This window comes from Antechinus flavipes, chromosome 5 (assembly GCF_016432865.1).
Source record: "Antechinus flavipes isolate AdamAnt ecotype Samford, QLD, Australia chromosome 5, AdamAnt_v2, whole genome shotgun sequence".
NCBI classification, from domain to species: Eukaryota; Metazoa; Chordata; class Mammalia; order Dasyuromorphia; family Dasyuridae; genus Antechinus; species Antechinus flavipes.
Window position 1 is genome coordinate 269,065,766 of NC_067402.1, and position 19,208 is coordinate 269,084,973.

The following is a 19,208-nucleotide window of genomic DNA, read 5'->3' on the forward strand; positions in this document are numbered from 1 at the left end:
GTTGAGATATATAATGATCTCCTGGTTCTGCTCATTTCACTTAGCATCAGTTCATGTAAGTCTCGCCAGTTCTCTCTGTATTCATCCTGCTGGTCATTCCTTACAGAACAATAATATTCCATAACGTTCATATACACAATTTACTCAACCATTCTCCAAGTGATGGGCATCCATTCATTTTCCAGCTTCTAGCTACTACAAACAGGGATGCAAAAATCTTAAATAAAATATTAGCAAAGAAATTACAGCAAGTTATCCTCAGAATAATACACCATGACCAAGTAGGATTTATACCAGGAATGAAGGACTGGTTCAATATTAGGAAAACCACTAGCACAATTGACTTTACCAATAACAAACTAATAAAATCATATGATTATCTCAATAGATGCAGAAAAAGCATTTGACAAAATCCAATACCCATTCCTATTAAAAACACTAGAAAGTATAGGAATAAATGAAGTTTTCCTTAAAGTGATCAATAGTATCTACTTAAAGCCATTCCCGATAAGATCAGGAGTGAAACAAGGTTGCCCACTATCACCATTACTATTCAATATTGTATCAGAAATGTTAGCTTTGGCAATAAGAGAAGAAAAAGAGATTAAAGGCATTAGAATAGGTGAAGAGGAAACCAAATGATGGTATATTTAGAGAATCAACTAAAAAATTACTAGAAACAATTCAAAGCTTTAGCAAAGTTGCAGGATACAAAATAAATCCTCATAAATCATTAGTATTTTTATATATTACCAACAAAGTCCAAAGCAAGAGATACGAAGAGAAATTCTATTTAAAATAATTGTAGATAATATAAAAATTTGGGAGTCTAGCTGCCAAGGTAAAATCAAGAACTATATGAACACAATTACAAAACACTTTCCACACAAATAAAGTCAGATCTAATCTCTTGGAAAAATATCAAATGCTCATGGGTAAGCTGAGCTATCTGACTATACTATCTAAATAAATCTACTTATTCAGTGCCATATCAACCAAACTGCCAAGAAATTACTTCATAGAGCTAGGAAAAATAACAAAATTCACCTGGAAGAACAAAAGGTCAAGAATTTCAAGAGAACTAATGAAACAAAATGCAAATGAAGGTAGCCTAGATGTACCAGATCTAAAACTATATTTCAAAGCAATGGTCATCAAAACCATTTGGTATTGGATAAGAAATAGAGTAGTCGATCAGTGAAATAGGTTAGGCTCACAGGACAAAATAGTCAATGACTATAGTAATCTAGTGTTTGACAAACCCAAAGACCCCAGCTTTTCGGATAAAAATTCATTAATTGACAAAATCTGCTGGGAAAATTGGAAATTAATATGGGAAAACCTAGACACTGACCCACATCTAACACCCTATACCAAAATAAGATCGAAATGGGTTCATGATTTAGACATAAAGAATGATATATGCAAATTAGAAGAACAAAGGATAGTTTATTTCTCAGATCTGTGAAGAAGGAAGAAATGTGTGGCCAAAGAAGAACTTGAGTACATAATTGAAATCAAAATATTTAATTTTGATTATATAAAGTTAACAAGGTTTTGTATAAACAAAACCAATGAAGATGAAATCAGAAGGGAAGTAATAACCTGGGGAAAAATTTTTACATACAAGGGTTCTGATAAAGGCCTTATTTCTATTATTTCTAAAATATATAGAGAATTGACTCAAGTTTATAAGAATTTAAGCCATTCTCCAATTTGGTCAAAGGATATGAACAGACAATTTTCAGATGAAGAAATTAAAACCATGTCTAGTCATATGAAAAGGTGCTCTAAATCATTATTGATCAGAGAAATGCAAATTAAGACAACTCTGAGATACCATTACACACCTCTCAGACTGGCTAAGATGACAAGAAAAGATAATGACAAATGTTGGAGGGGATGTGGGAAAACTGGGACATTAATCCATTGTTGGTGGAGTTGTGAACTGATTCAACTATTCTGGAGAACAATTTGGAACTGTGCCCAAAGGACTATGAAACTGTACATACCTTTTGATCCAGCACTGTCTCTACTAGATTTATACCCTAAACAGATCATTAAGGAGGGAAAGGGACGCACATGTGCAAAAATATTTGTGGCAGCCCTTTGTGTAGTGGCAAGAAACTGGATGCCCATCAGTTGGAAAATGGCTGAACAAATTATGATATATGAATGTTATGGGATATTATTGTTCTATGAGATGATCAACAGGATAATTTCCGAGAGACCTGGAGAGACTTATGTGAACTAATGCTAAGTGAAATGAACAGAACCAAAAGATTATTATACATGGCAACAGCAAGATTATATGATGATCAGTTCTGATGGACATGGCTCTTTCATTGGTGAAGTGATTCAGACCAGTTCCAATGATCTTGTGATGAAGAGAGCAATCTATACCCAGAGAGAGGACTATGGAAACTGAGTGTGGATCACAACACAGTATTTTCACTCTTTTTGTTGTTTGTTTGCATTTTGTTTTCTTTCTCATTTTTTCTTTTTGCTCTGATTTTTCTTGTGCAGCATGATATTTGTGGAAACATGTATAGAGGAATTGCACATGTTTAACATATATTGGACCACTAGCTGACGAGGGTGGGGAATGGGAGAAAGGCAGGGAAAAATTAGAACACAGGGTTTCGTAGTAGGTAAATGTTGAAAATTATCTATGTATATATTTAGAAAATGAAAAGCTATAATTAAAAAATGAATATGATATAGTTATTATAATATAATATAATTATATGTTATTATATTATATAGTTATTATATTATAACTAATATAATTATTATTATCACCTTTGTGAAAAGTTTCACTGAAATACAAGTATAATCTGCCTATAGATAGCATGTTATCTGTATGAAAATAGTACAATATACTAATCTATCTGTGTACTAACCCAGATAATTAAAAAAATAAAAAGATGATGTGAGCCTGAAAAAAATCAGATTGTAATCCATTGATATTTCCAGAGCAGTGGATGACGCCAGGATCTCTGCCAGGAAGTGAGTGATAGCCCTGAGTAGAGATCTAGAGGGGCTGTACTCTAGCTGGAGTTTTTGATTCTCAACTCTGCTACTTATTAGTTGTATAAATTTGAATAAATGAAATAATTTGAAAAAAATTTTCTGATATCTTTTTTATCATATAGGATGACGAGGAGAATATTACTATTAAAGAGATGAATTCATCCATGAAATTTTCTGATTTCATGCACAATCTTTCCTTCCAAAGAACCTATTTTTCCATCCTCAAATTTTCTTAGAGCATTTGGAATCTCTTTTTTGACTGCAAGCACATCATATTTGTGTTTATATAAATGTGCTCTCTAGTGGATTATAAACCACCTGGGTCAGGAGCACAGTACCCTGCACATAATAGGTATTTAATACCTTTCCTGTGGAAGATGTATAGTAAAATGTTTCCACAAGTACTCATTAAGCATCTCAGTTCCAGGCTGTACCAGGCACTAGGGCTACAAGAACAAAGAATTAAATGATCCCTCTTCTCAATGGATATACATGAAAGCCCTCTCCAAAATCTAGGATTAACATTAGCTTTAGACACGGGAACAGAAGGAGCCCAAGCTCATACATAGTTTAGTGGTTCAACATGAGTCAATCTTGCCCCAGCCTTGGAACCCCAGGTTCTCTTTGAATCACAGAAGTCTTTGAATCCAAATCCCCAATACCTACTGCTAGGCTTTGTCTGCCACTTAGTCACTTGCCTCCCCTGCCTGGCCATAGAATCTTGTAAGATTTGCTGGAACTTGGGCTAAACAAGTCTTGCATGTACGGTCCCTATGTGCACACAGGTCTAGACCTTCTCCGTTTGTCTTTCTGTGGCTGTCCTTAGGTGCTACTCCCATAGGCTGATAGACACCTGGCCTTACCCCACTTCCTTCTGGACATTTGCTCCTGGCTTCCCATGGGCTGACTCCCTCCTGTTCCATCTGGATCCTTGGTTATGATAGTTTGTCTATCCCTCCAGGACATGGCGGAGACAGATTAGCAACAAGAGCCTGCCCGAAGCAGACAAAGAGGAACTCAGTATCTAAGGTTATTTCTTTGGCTTGTATTTAAAGATATTGCAAAACCATGTCCTCTCATCAGTCCCTGTTTAAACATGTTCAAATGTGAATGCTGGACTCTTTTTTTTTCATTTTATGCTTAATAAAAGAACACACGGCTTTCTATTCAACATATAAACAACACATGGACAATCCACAATGTGGGCAAAGCAAGTTGAAAGAAGTTTGTAAGTGATTTCCTTCCATGCCTAAATTATCATAAACACTTGTTCCCTTGGCTACAAATCATGGCTTCATTTCTGCCCTCTCCAGCTGCAGCAAAATCCACCAGAGAATCAGATTTACAGCTGTGGCTATTCAGACCCAAAACAAAAGGAATCAGTGCTCCAGCTATCAGGCAGCTTCGGTGAGATATAGAGCTGGAATTGCTTTCTTTTTTTGAAATTTTTTTAATTGAAGCTTTTTATTTTCAAAACATATGCAAGGATAATTTTTCACCAGTGACCCTTGCAAAACCTTGTGTTCCAATTTCCTCCCCCCCCCCCATTCTCTCTCCTAGACGGCAAGTAATCCAATATGTTAAACATGGTAAAATATATGTTAAATCCAATATATGCATACATATTTTTACAATTATCTTGCTGCACAAGAAGAATCAAATAAAAAAGGGAAAAAATGAGAAAAAAATAAAATTCAAGCAAACCACAACAAAAGAAGTAAAAATGTTATGTTGTGATCCACCCTCAGTTCCCACAGTCCTTTCTCTGGGTGTATATGGCTCTCTTCATCATAAGATCATTGGATAATTGGAATTGGTCTGAATCGTTAGAGCTGGAATTTCTTTTTCTTTTATTCCTTTCCTTTCCTTTCCTTTTTCCTTTTTCCTTCCTTCCTTCCTTCCTTCCTTCCTTCCTTCCTTCCTTCCTTCCTTCCTTCCTTCCTTCCTTCCTTCCTTCCTTCCTTCCTTCCTTCCTTCCTTCTGGAATTTCTTTTTCTTTTCTTTTTTCTTCCTTCCTTCCTCCCTCCCTCCCTCTCTCTTCTTTCTTTCTTTCTTTCTTTCTTTCTTTCTTTCCTTCCTTAGGCAGTTGGAGTTAAGTGACTTGTCCAGGGAAGCTGGATTTGAATTCCGGTCTTGCCCTTATTTGAAGAATTCGTACATATGAAAGGATCATAGCAGCATAGATTTGTAGCTAGAAATCTTGCTCCCTCATTTTACAAATGAAGAAATTAAGGCACAGAGAACTTAAGTTCAGCAATTAAGAGTGAGGTATGATGTAAGAAGACTCCAGAAGTCTCTAGAAATATCCCCAGTTCCTCAAGCATATATTTAAATGTATGTATTAAGCATATATTTAAAGTAAGATTTGAAATCAGATTCTCAGTCTCCAAGTCCAGTGCCCAATTCTCTTGCTAGGTTGCCTTTCAATTAGATTTGCTCTGTTTAGCCTGAGAGGACAAAACTAGGAGTACTAAATAGGAGGTGAACAGAAGCTGGTTTTAGTTTCTTAATAAACAATTTTTGGGTCCAGATCTTTGATTTCACTGATGTATACTGGGAACTCTCAGGTGGGGACCTTCATTTCACCAGTTCAGGCCAGCACCTTTTCTGCAAGGTATGATCTTAGAGAACTAGTAAGTAATGGCAGCCGGTGATAGAATGCTGTGGCCGTCAGGGAAGGGATGCCATGAAATGCAAATGAGTGGGATTTGCGAGCTCACCAGTCTCACTTTCTCCTCCAGAGCCATCTGGGTCCAAGATATGGGTCAGAATGACTGGAGATGACCCTGGAGGCATGTTCTTGGAGACCTTAGCCTTTTAAAGCTAAGATCTTTTACAGGTCTTTGTTTTACTGAGACAAGCACCCATTCAATGATAAGGTTAGGTAAGAATTGAGGCAGAGAATGGTCTTTTTTTTACCTAATCAAAAAAAAAAAAATCAATCCTGAGAGTTTCTGGCCAAAATAGAAACAATTGTTATTTCCGTTCACTCTGAGCCAATCACGACCCAACAATAACTAAATGGCCTGGACTTCTTGCAATTTTGATTTAAGGGATGGATTTTGAGAGAGAAATCTAGTCTGTAAATCCCAAGATATCTTGGGAGGTTTCAGTGATCAAAATGTATATAGATAATTTTTTTTGTAGGTTAATCTGCAGGTTAAAACCAATTCTCTAGAATGCACTATTATAAGAGAGGAAGAAGGGATAAATTTGTCAATTCACAAGTCAGTATTAAGCGCCTAGTGTGTTCCAGGTACCATACTAGCTAGACTTTGGGGCTAGAAGCCAAAATACTCTTAGGCAAACAGTTTTTCAGAGGTAGCATCCATATGGCTTGCTACCTGGGAACAAAAGGGGTGAATTATGGCATTATAAGCAGAAATGGTCACCACTCTGAAAACCAGAAGACCCAGAAATACCTGCGGATTTTTTCCCCCCACAGGTCCATCTACTATCTACCTCCATCACCCGCTGTACTCTTAGATGCCATACTTAAGAAAAACACAAAATTTCACAAACATGTAAAATTACAATACACAGCAATGGTGTCGCAGGGGTCCTCAAACTACGGCTCAGGGGCCAGATACAGCAGCTGGGGACGTTTATCCCCCTCCCCCAGGGCTAGGAAGTTTCTTTATTTAAAGGCCCACAAAACAAAGTTTTTGTTTTTACTAGAGTCCGGCCCTCCAACAGTCTGAGGGACAGTGAACTGGTCCCTATTTAAAAAGTTTGAGGACCCCTGAGTGGAAAGCCAGCTGAATTTGAGGGCAGAGGACCTGCATTAGAATTCTTGGGGCATTCACTTCATCTCTGGGGGTTCTTGTTTCCTTCTCCATAAAATGGGTAGGGGTTGCCCTTGGGGTTCCTTTGGGTCCCAGGTCCTAAGGCCCCATGAGCTTTAGACCCTTCAAGATCAGAGGGTATTTATTGAGGACGGGGTGGGGGGAAGGAGGGGAAAAGTTGGAGCAGAAGGTTTTGCAAGGGTCAGTGCTGAAAAATTACCCACGCGTATGTTTTGTCAATAAAAAGCTATAATTAAAAAAAAAAAGATCAGATGGTGGTGGAAAAGTCCCACATTGACAAAAAATAAAATCAATAGACATTGAAAGGCTGGGAAGTTTCAGTTGGGAGTGACGGAATTCTGCGTTATTCCACTATTAAATAAAATGCAGGCTAGTTCATGGAGCCCCGCCATACTGGATATGAGAACTCACTCACAGCGGCTCCTAGTCCCATACAATGGGACATTGAGCCTAATTTTCACCCCTTTTTTTTTTTTTTTTTAATAATGAAGGGGAAAAAAAAATCTGATTTTCCCATCCATCTAAAAGTGCGATTTGTTTCCGCCGCGCTTGGACTGCCAGAAGGGGGCGCTCTCTGCCAGTCCTTGGCACTGGGCTGCGCCGGCCCGGGCTGCGTGAGCTGGGAACAAAGGCCGGCCGGGGGGATGCTCCCGGTCTCTGCGCGGGTATAAGGGAAGCCAGGGGACAGACACGGGGAGGGGTTTCCTAGGGCCGGCCCCCGCGGCTTCCTCAGTCTGTGGCCGGCCGGGCCTTCCCTGCTCAGGGTTCCTTCCGCGGGCCGCGGGCCGAGTTATCCCGCCGGGAGGGGGGCTCTCCAGGGCAGCGGCTGGGCCCTCCCGGGCTTAGCGCGGCTCCCGATACAACGGAAAGGCTAAGTCCTCGCGGGCCCAATCACGGCCCAAGCAGGAGAGAGCCTTCGCAGCCTAGTTCCCTGGCGGCTCAGAGAAGTGCAGCGGCTCTCCCGAGGTCACACAGCTCAGCCACGCCCTCGGCAGTCCCGGGGCCCGCGGGCTCTGTCGCGGGGGAAGGACCTGCTCGGGAAGCTTTTCTGAGCTGCAGTCAGACAGCCGCCCGGCCAGAGTGGGCACCCGGGTCCTGGAGCCGCTTCCTCCACGGGCCTCGCGGACATCCGCGCGCTTGCTTTGCTGGGCCTCAGTTTGCTCATCTGTAAGCGGGGCCGGCTGGGTTCCTATAGTTCTATGGGGCTGCGTGTGAGCCTGGCCAAGACAAAGGTCATGTGGATGGGGGGGAGGGGTCCTTAATAACGTCACTTCTTGCGCCGCTGACTGGGGACCGACTCACAGACCGAATCGTGTCACAAATGCATCCGGGGCTCCAGCTCCCCTCGGGTGCGGGAGAGTGCGGGACTCCATCCCTGGCAGGACACGGCTTCTCAGGGTGAGAGGGGTGAACGGAAGACCAGTGTCCTCTGTTTGATAACGGTGGTCATAATCCTATTAATAAATACATGACACGAATGAGAAATAAAGCACTTTAAGATTTGCAAAGGGCTTTACAAATATTTCATTTTGAAATAAATAAATAACTCAAAATAACAGAAATAAAACTAACATTTGCAAAGGGCTTTGAAAAATTTTTTATAATAATTAACTAATAAATAAAAAAGCACTTTAAGATTTGTAAAGGGCTTTACAAATATTTCATTTGCTAACAAACAAATAATACAAATACATAATAATAATATAAAGTACTTTAAGATTTGCAAAGGGCTTTACAAACACTTCATTTTATAATAAATAAATAATACAAATAACAAATCAAGAAATAAAACACTTTAAGGGCTTAAAAATACTTCTTTTTAAATTCACAACAATCTTGGAATGTTGGGGTTATCTTTGCCCCCATTTTATAGATGAGGAAACTGAATCAGATGGAGAGTGAGTTGCCCAGTGTAACACAGCTACAAAGTGTCTGAATTTGAACTCAGGTTTACAGATCCCAAGTTCAACCCTCCATCCACTATAATACCAAAGCATGATAGAGTAGATGGTCTTCCTAGGAGGATTTCTGTTCCTTACTCTTTTTCCCCTACCCTGACTGGCTCAGGTATCATCAAGAAAGATCCCCTTGTATGTCTTTTTGATCATCTGCTCTCTTTAACACATGGGGTGAAAATTAGGTTCAATGTTTATACAATATTTGGAGATATTAATGGACCCAGTAAATTTATATATTGTATACATATGTTATCAGTTCTATCTTGGCTAACCCACGTTTTAAAAATGCCTTTCCCTTAAATCAACATGTGTTTATTAAGCCCCTACTGTGCACTACCCACTAAACTAAGTGCTGGGTGTCTATAGGGAGGCAAAAGACAGATCCACTGTGTGCTAGCCACTGCATTAAGTGCTGGGTGTCTATAGGAAGGCAAAAGACAGATCCTGCCTTCAAGGAGATTACAGTTTAATGGAGGGTGTGTGTGTGAAGTGACATGTAAATAACTACATACAAAAACACTTGGGTTAGAAGGGCTCTCCCTTTTGGAGGGCCTTCTACCCTTAGAAATGGTTGGTCAGAATCCTCAGGTCTTCAAAGATGTTTGTCTTTACCATGTTGTAAGTATCTTATAAGTGGTTCTACTCATTCTGTTAACTTCATTTGCTATCAGTTCATACAAGTCTTCTTAGGTTTCTCTGACATTGTCCCTCTTGTCATTTCTTCTAGCACAATAATATTACATAATTTGTTCAGCCAGTCCCCAATTTTTGGGTACCACCTTAGTATTAGCTACCATAGTAAGTACAACTATAAATATATTTTCTTCATATGGATTTTACCTTTTTAATCTCTTTGGAGTATATACATATACAATGCTTTTAATAACTTTAAGGTTCTCCCTCAAAAAAAATCATAATCAACCAAGTAATAACTATTTATGAAGTATTAGTCTTGAGAGAGAGCAGTGGAGTGAACTTGCCTCAATCAAGAAAGTGTGGATTTAAGTTTCCCCCCATACTAGGGGTATGACGTATTGAGCAAGTCACTTAACCCCTCATTGCTTGAAACTCTCTAAGTACTAGCAACTGGGGATACTGAGGCAAAAATAAAAAAACTCTAGTCCTCAGAGAGCTTATACTCTCTCTAGTCACGGTGAGGGCATGGGAAAACCATCACCGCTGAAAAATTTAGAACAAATGACCAGTGAAGGAGAAATGCCGAGGAGAAGAAACATGAAGGATGTCATCAGAGAGATCTGTACCTGGAAAAGATGGTGGGCTGCTCCCTCGGTGGAGTAAGGGATGAGCAGTGATCAACCATAGTCCATCAACAGTTGGGTTGGGCTCCCTGTGGGGATGTATGGAAGGACATAGTGATGCTAGTGATACAAGATGGGAAGGCATAAATGGGATGCAGCCTACATTGCCCAATACCAACATTTATAAGAAAAATGATCCATTGAAGGATTAAAGCCTTGAAAGCAAAATCATATCCAAAATGAAATATTAGATTTTTGAGAATAATAATAAACTTCATAGCGGTTCCTTCCGTCTATGCGTGAGGATACAGGACGAAGGCATGGAAATCGATATTTTTTTCCTACCTTATTTTCTATATATTTAAAATAGTCAAGAAAAAGCTGCCCATTTTTCTTAACGTGCAATAGCTTCATCATACCTTCTTGCATGGATGAAGAAAGGCAAGGGTAGGAGAAGACCTATTTGATCATTATTTGGTTTCTGACTTGCACATTTTTTCTCCATTAATCTTTCACATAGAACAGATGCTTTGGGTGCAGAGCTTTTTTTTTTTTTTACGAGAAAAATGTCCAAAATATGTGGGTGTGCTTTTGGCTAAAGGTTTACCCAAATACGGATTTCAGATTCAAGCATGGGAAAGTGTATTCGCTTTAATGAAAAATGCACATTGAGCACAACCTCATTTTTTTTCCCTCCAAAGTGCGGACTCCCAGCAATGGGGGGAAACATGTAGAAAAACTCACATTTGTGAGAAATGTGGTACTGACATAAAAAAGAAAATAAAAAGTATTCCTTTGTATCCTCTGCTGGTGGGGCCAGGCTAACACAGTTCCCCTGGGAAGTGAGATAATGGGATCTTGCAGGCATAATTGAGGACAGTCATGTTTCTACAAGAGAGAAAAAAAAATCCCACAGAACTGAAAATGGAGAGTTTGAAATTGTGACTGGCTGTTTGAAGAACCTGATCCTTTCAGGAGAGACAGCAGGGAAGAACCGAACAAACATATCTAACTTTACCAGAGAGATCTGAGAGGAAACATAAAGATGCAGAATGAAAACATGGAATTTTCTTTGTTTCATTGACTGGTGTAATAAATAATGAGGAAAACTCAGGTGAGGAAAGTAATCTGCTGACCTCTGACTACATCTAGACAGTAAAGAGCCCTGTGTAAAATATTCTTTAGAAACAAGTCATGAAAAATAAGAGAGTTAACTCTTTTCATCTACTGGAGGCTACTTGCATGTTTTTAGAAAGTCGTCAAATTAATTGTATAAATATGTATGCATATATTGGATTTAACATATTTCTACCGTGTTTAACATATATTGGATTACTTGCCATATAAGGGAGAGCATGGAGAAGGCGGGGAAATTAGAACACAGGATTTTGCAAGGGTTAATGTTGAAGAATTGTCCATGCACATGTTTTGAAAAGTAAAAAGCTTTAATAAAAAAAAGAGTCATCAGATGCCTCATATTTAATTTGGATCCTTCCCTTTTTCCTTCATCTACTTTCTGCCCTTTTACAATCCTCCCAAGCCTGGTCTCCCTTCCCGTGTCCGGTTTGTGGAATGTTTCATTCCCTTCAAGGTTTGATACTGGCAGCTCATTTCATGAACTCAGCCAAAAGTACTCCCTTCATCTCTAAATGTCTCCTAGCAATTTGTACCTTTCCTTTGCATTTCTATTGCAATGTAGGTTTGTGTTCATGTCTTCTCTTCTTCCCCCTCGCCCATTTGAGTATGGATGATTTGATTTTAGGGAAGGAATTTACTTCATATTTGGATCCCTAGAGTTTACTTAACATGATATGATGCTTCATACATCCTAGGGACCTAATACAGCTTTGTTGGATTGGATTAACTTCAATAGAAAGAGGAATATAAGTAATCCTTGCATCAATCCTTTCTCACACAAAGGGCCTGGGGATGCTTTGGAGATCTCTCATTTGCCGAACTCATTCCCTCCCCCATTCTCAGGTGAAAGCTGGAAACTCAAATATCTGGGCCTTTCCTAAGGGCTGCTATCACCTTCCCTTATGAGCAGTAAATCAAGCAACAAACATATTAAAATGATGAATTAAAGACAAAATTTGGGAAACAGTCCCGGCCCTCAGCTTAAATTCTAATGGGGAAGTGCTTTAAACGCCAGAGTTTTTATATTGTGCTCCTGAATGTAATAGCCACTGGAGTTCACTGAGTAGGGGAGTGCATATAGGACCTCAGTTTTAGGTAACATCACTCTGGTAACTGAGTAGAAGATGAGTTGAAATAGAATGAGACTTAAGGCAGGGAGATGAGTTGAGGGGTAATTGCAGTAGTCGCAGGTGGGAGCTGTCAGTCGTAAGCAATTAATAAGCATTTACTGTGCTAGGTGCTGGGGATATAAAGAGTGGCAAAAGATTGTCTAATGGGGAAGAAAACATGCAAATAGTTATGTACAAACAAAACATATAAAAGATGGATTGGAGATGATCAACTGAGCTTAGAGAAATGCTATGCAGTTTACCTGACGAGACAGATATTATGGAGGTAGAAAGAAAAAAAAATGGTAGCTGATTAAATAAAAGGTAAATAAGAGTGAGGATTCAAAGATGGTACCCAAGTGATGAGAAAGATGCTGGTGCCTTCAACAAAAATCTGGAAATTGGAAGAGGGGAAAAGACAAGGAAGTGTATTTTAGACATATGCATGGGACATCCATTTTATGAGTGTCTACAAGGCAGCTGATGATGCTGGACGGGAGCTCTGGAGATGGATTTGGGCTTGACACACATCTGGGAACATCTACCCAGAGCTGGGTAATGGAACCCCAGGGAACTGATGAGTGATGAGAAAGATGCTGGTACCTTCAATAAAAATTTGGAAATTGGAAGAGGGAAAAAGACAAGGAAGTGTATTTTAGACATGTGCATGGGACATCCACTTTATGAGCGTCTAAAAGGCAGCTGATGATGTTGGACTGGAGCTCTTGAGATGGATTTAGGCTTGACACACATCTGGGAACATCTGCCCAGAGCTGGGTAATGGAGCCCATGGGAGCTGATGAAGCCATGGAAGGAGAGAGAGAGCAGAGAAGGAAGTGGAAGTCCCTAACTTTTAAAACACCAAAGAACTATTACTAGAGTAAGGAAAGGATTTACCTTCAAGTCCACAAAAGGGAAAGATACCCTTCCTCCCTCCTCTAATCAGCTCCCCCTCCAGGGTCTCTTTCGGTCTTGGTGACTTAGTCACATTCTGGACTGGACCCCAGCAAAGGAGAAGGCTGGACCTTGTTGCTCTCACTCTGTCAGCTGTCCTCTTGGTATATCCGGAGCCCCTGGGCTCTGCTCCTGACAGGCATTGTGGATCCACTGCTGCTCCTGCTCCTTCAGTCTAGCTTGTTTCCAAATGCCTGGCTGCTCTCCAAAGGACCATTCCAACTACTGAGTTGCTGGACAGTGGAGGGATTATCCTAGAGCCTCAATGGACAGTTTTACAGGTCTTTCCTGCCTCCAGGGTATGGAATACTTCCAACCTAATTAAACTTTTTGTTGTTTACACCTGGGTCCCACAAACCATTCTTTCACAAAAAGAGTCTCTCCTCATGGCAATGGAAATGCTTCTTTCCTGAACTGCTCCTAATTAGTTCAGAACTTCCTTCCTTCTCTTCTGCTCTTCCTGGTCTCCCCATGTCTCTCCTTTTAATTTCAGCCTCACCCATTGAACTGATCAGCCTCTTGCTCTCCTTCCCTTGGTTCTTCCTTCTCTTATTTTCCTATGAGGCAAATGGGCTGGTTTATGTAAATTACCCAGAAATTTTTCTAGGAGAACCCCCTGAAAGAAACTGCGATGGGCCAAAGTGAGTTCTTTTGAAAGATACTCTCAGTATAAGCACTTGTATACATTTTAGGAGGGAGAAGGGGCAAACCTTCCCTATATATAAAAAAGAACATTTTTTATGTTAGAAATATAGAATTCTATTTGACTTATACTTCAAATAAACACATTTTAATTCTATGTTGTAGCCAATTATTCTATTTAGTACATTGAATACATTATCCAATATTGTAATATTATATTTGATATTCTACTCAATACAATGAGTTAAAAGAATTACTCTTCAGCTATATGTTGTACCTGGTTCTGTAGTTGAGATAGAATGAGGAAGTTGAGGGAGAAGTTACTGTTGGCTAAAAAATTCTTTCATAGTCTTCAGGTCCTGAAAAGTAACCACCTAATTCATTCATTCATATTACTCTTTCAGATAATAACTAATGAGTAACAGATGAGCATTACCTATTTTAAAAATGAAAATGTTTTAATTGCCAATGAAAATTTAGTAGTGTAAAAAGTTTTATTCTACAATTTTCCTTGTTCAAAAGAGAAAAAAACCTCGTTTCTTGCTTTAGAAAGATGAGTATTTTGTATTTTATTTTAATCTATAATCATAGTTATTATTATAATAGCTTACATTTACATGACTATTTAAAGTATGCAAAGTGTTTTTCAAATATGAATTCATTTTTATCCTTATTACAACTCTGGGAGTAGTTGCTCCTATATCCCAATTTACAGATAAAGGTCTAGAATAATAATCTTATTTTGTGACCTTCTATAATATTACAGCGAATGACGGAAATTCCTATCATGGCTCTGCAATTTCAGACACCAATGGCATCACTTCTTGTTATCAGAAAGAAGGAAGCTAAGGATCAGAAGGAAAAAAAATTAAAACAAGGCCAGAGTTTCTCCATCTTGTCTACTAAAGAAAGAACAACTATAAACGCTGGATTTTGAGTCTGAGGATGTGTGCTGGAATCCCAGCTCGGCCAGTTACTTCCTGTGTGACTTTAGGTAGGTCATATACCTTCTCTAGGACTCGGTTTCCCCATCAGTGAAATTGGGGAGAAGGCTGGACTAGTTGACCTCTGAGATGTAAATATATAATTCTATGATTGTAAAATGGAAGAAATACTATTCTAAAATCAGCAAGCACCAACGAGTTTCTAAGAGAAAGAGAAAAGAGAATTTGAATCTGATATTTGCAAAGTGCATTATTAATGCAAAAAAAATTATATGAGTGTAAGTTATTATCATTAATTAGGAGGCAGCCAGGAGCCACAGAGGATAGAGATTTGGACCCGGAAGCAGAAAGACCTGAATTCAAATATGTCCTTAAGCACTTATTGCATGACTCTGGGCATGTCACTCACCCTCTGTCTGCCTCAGTTTCCTCAACTGTAAAATGGGGACCATAATAGCGCTCGCTTTTCAGGGCTGTTGTGAGGAACAAAAGAGGTAATATTTGTTATAAAAAAAAAGTGTTTAACAATGACTGCTACTAAATAAATAAAAACCTATTTCCCTCCTTCCCATTGGAGGCTAAGGCTAAGCAAAAATAAAAAAGACAAAGTCTGCAATGGGCTCATCTCCTCTCACTTGTCTCCATGATCTCTCTTTGGGAAAGGGTTATATTTTCAGCCAGTTGTCTCCCTGCTAAGGTGTCAGCTGATGATACCCTAAGGCAAGGGTTCTTGACTAGAAATCTGTAAATTTTAAAAAGTAATTGCTAACTGCATTTCAGTATAATTGGTTTCATTTATAATCTTCTGTATTTTATGATTTGCATTTAAGAACATTTCTGGGAAGGGTTCTACATGGCTCACAACCCAAAACCTCTGCTTTAAGGTATAACCAATTCCCAGGAAAGTCTGTATTTTTAGAAGACCGTTTTAAAGACCAAAAACCTTTCAAAGTTAGGAATCTTTGATGAGGGGGCTTGGGCCCTCTGGTGCAGAATATTGAGGATGGAGACAATATTAGTGGCTGTGGGATGGAGATCAGGGAAAGCTTACACAGGAGTTGCCCTATTAAGGAAGATACAGACAGATCCAGAGAATTAAAAATGAGGAAGGAGTGAATTCCAGTAAGATGCATTAGAGAAATTCCCAGTGCCAGTGGGATGTGTTGGGAAGGCAGGGACTGTGGCTGGTACTGATTTGTAACCCATATGTGGTCTGGTACGTGGTGCTTTGTAAGCAATAGGAAGGAAATAAGTGTAGAGATGGGTGTACATCCATGAAAACAGGAGGCAGATTTGTGCAGGTGATTCACTCTGTTAAATGACTCATATCACTTTATACTTGAATTTATGGATGTTAAGTAAGTCAGATGCTTATCAATAATTTCTTCCTGACAGAGTTTCTTTTACTTATTCATGTAGCAAATATGTGTGTATATGAATGTGTATTTATAGAAATGTGAATAAATATGCTTTTAAGTGGGATTCTGACTCAAAGGGTGATATGCTCTTTTAAAGCAGCCTTTAAAATGTCCATTTTTGGGGAATCTAAAAATATCTAACTATATATACATAAACAGAGATATAAATATATTTTTCTATGTGGGTGCATATAAATATTTTTAGATTTTTAGATTTTAGATAAACAATGATTAGCCCCTGGAGAAGAACTGAGGCAATATACTCTTATTCCTTTAATGGGGAGATGGGGGATTGTGGGTGTGGAATATTGCATATATTGTTAAAGTCAGCGTGTTGATTAATTCTACTGAATTGCTTTTTTTCTCTTTTAAAATATTTTTCATAAGGGATGGTTCACAAGCTAGAGAGGGAGGGGTTCATACAGAAAGTGATGTAAAAAAATTAGTCTTTTTTGTCTGTAGTAAATTACTTCATACAATATCCAGGCATTTGAAGTCAACACTATCTAACAAATATTACATTTGTCATTACACAATAAATGCAGAAATCCATGGAAAGAAGTTTCCTGAAAGCCAACACATTTGGCTCTAATGACATAATTCAGTGGAGAAACCCTGAGAGAAATTATTTCTCATTTGTACGGCTTGATTAGGCTTCCCAGCCCACTGGAAGCTCTGCAGTGGATTTGCAAATCTTTGAGCACAGCAGGGAAAGGGAAGATGTGGGGTGCAAACTCCTCCCACGTCCCCTTCATCCTCTTAGGTCCCAGATCTATGGGCATGTGCTTACACATATGGCATGGGTTCTAGAGAGTGATTTGGGAGCTTATTTGGGGTTTTCTCTGAAGGTGCTTGGGAAGTGGAGAGGTGGAGAGAGCTGAAGGGAGTTGGAGGAGAATTGCTACTGGGTGACAATTAAACCTTTTCTCCCCTCCCCTCTTGTCCTCTTTCACTTTCTAGCTCTGGACCCCACATCTCTTTCAGTTTGCCCCTCATTGTCCCCTTCTGTCATTGTCCATTGTCTCTTTATCTCTCTGTATCTCTCCATCTCTCCTTCTCTATTTTTTTGTCTTTGTCTCTTTCTCTGTCTCTCTGTCTTTATCTGTTTCTGTCTCTCTCCATCTCTCCTGTCTCTCTGTGTCTCTGTTTCTGTCTGTCTCTGTCTCTCATTCTGTCTCTCTGTCTCTTTGTCTCTATGTCTCTATTTCTGTCTTTCCATCTCTCTCTCTCCCTGTCTCTGTCTCTATCTCCCCCTCCTTCCATATCTCTCTGTCTCTGTCTGCTTATTTATCTGTTTCTCTCTGTCTTCCTCTTCCTCCTCCTCCTCTTTTTTCTTCTTCTTCTTCTTCCTCCTCCTCCTCCTGCTCTTCCTCCTCCTCCTCTTTCTTCTTCTTCTTCTTCTTCTTCTTCTCTTCTTCTTCTTCTTTTCTTCTTCTTCTTCTCTTCTTCCTCCTCCTCCTCCTCCTGCTCTTGCTCTTCCTCTTCCTCCTCCTCCTCCTTTTTTTCCTCCTCCTCCTCCTCCTCTTCCTTTTTCTCTTCTTCCTCCTCCTCCTCCTCCTCCTCTTCCTCTCTTCCTCCTCCTCACAATGTCAACACAACACAATCACACGCTTTTCTTAAAGTGAGTGCCTTTTCCATGGACAGGAGCCAGAGAAAACATCTGTTATACAGGAGTGTTCATTCATTTGTTGTAACCAGATCAAGTGAAGCTCTTTTCTATGATTCCTTTTCTTGGGCACTGAAATAGGTTTACTGTACAGAATGTTTCTCTGTGGTATATTCTTTAATGGGATACAAAACAATAATTAACTGCCTACACTGTTTATCAGTCAGTTAACATGAGGAAAAGAAAAGTGGCTTGCATTTGTATAGCTCAAATTTCTAAAGTTCACATTGTAGGTTTGTAAACTATTTTCCTGACTGCAACTTTGTATGGTAGATAGCTTGCATATTAATATTCCCATTTTAAGATGAGAAAATTGAGTCTTAGGAAACTTATAGCTATTCCTGATTTTGGCACAGAATTTAATAAATTCTCTTATCTTATTCTTGTATGAAAGATGGAGAGCTAAGAACTGCACAATAATACAAACAGATTCAGATTTGATTGAAAAAACAAGAAGGAGGTCTCCAGTGGAATGCCATAGGAATCTGTCTTAGGGCCTACACAGTTGCATTAAGATATATATGACAAGTTGATCACAGTAGGGGAGGATAGTTAATACATCACCTAAGGATTTAAGAAAATCCTAATAGTTTAAAAGCTTAGAGACTGAATTTAGTACACTTACTAGCTGTATGCCCCTGGGTAAGTCATCTCATCCTTTTTGCCTTAGTTTCCTCATCTATAAAATGAGCTGGAGAAGGAAATGACAAACTACTGTAGTATCTTTGCCAAAAAATCCCAAATGGGGTCACAGAGAATTGGATATGACTGAAAAATGACTCTACAATAATAATAACATGAAACTTAACAAAGAATAATTGTAAAGATTTACCCTTAGGTTCAAAAATTAATTTCATGAATACAAAATGAAGGCAGGAAAACCATTTATCTGAAAAATACTTTGAGTGGACTAAAAGCCATCAACATTGTGCCATGGTGGTCCAGAAAGCTAAGACAGCACCAGAGGGATCAGATCCAGAGGGAGTGGGGGTGGAGGGTATAGTCTCTTGGTGGATGACATTACTTCTCTGGAATACTATATTCAGTTCTGGATAACAGTTCTTGTTTTGGCAGGGTCATTGGTAAGCTGGCGAGTTTGGTTTGGTTTACAAAATGATTTCCCTATGCTAATTCTATAAGGTACTTTGGTTATTCCCATTTTAAGTTTAAGAAGCTGACCCACAGAAGTATTTGATATATGACCTTGTATTAGTTTTAGTAATGGTCATACAACTAGGAAGCCAAAGAGTTAGAATTTGAACTTAGCTCTTCCGCTAATCTA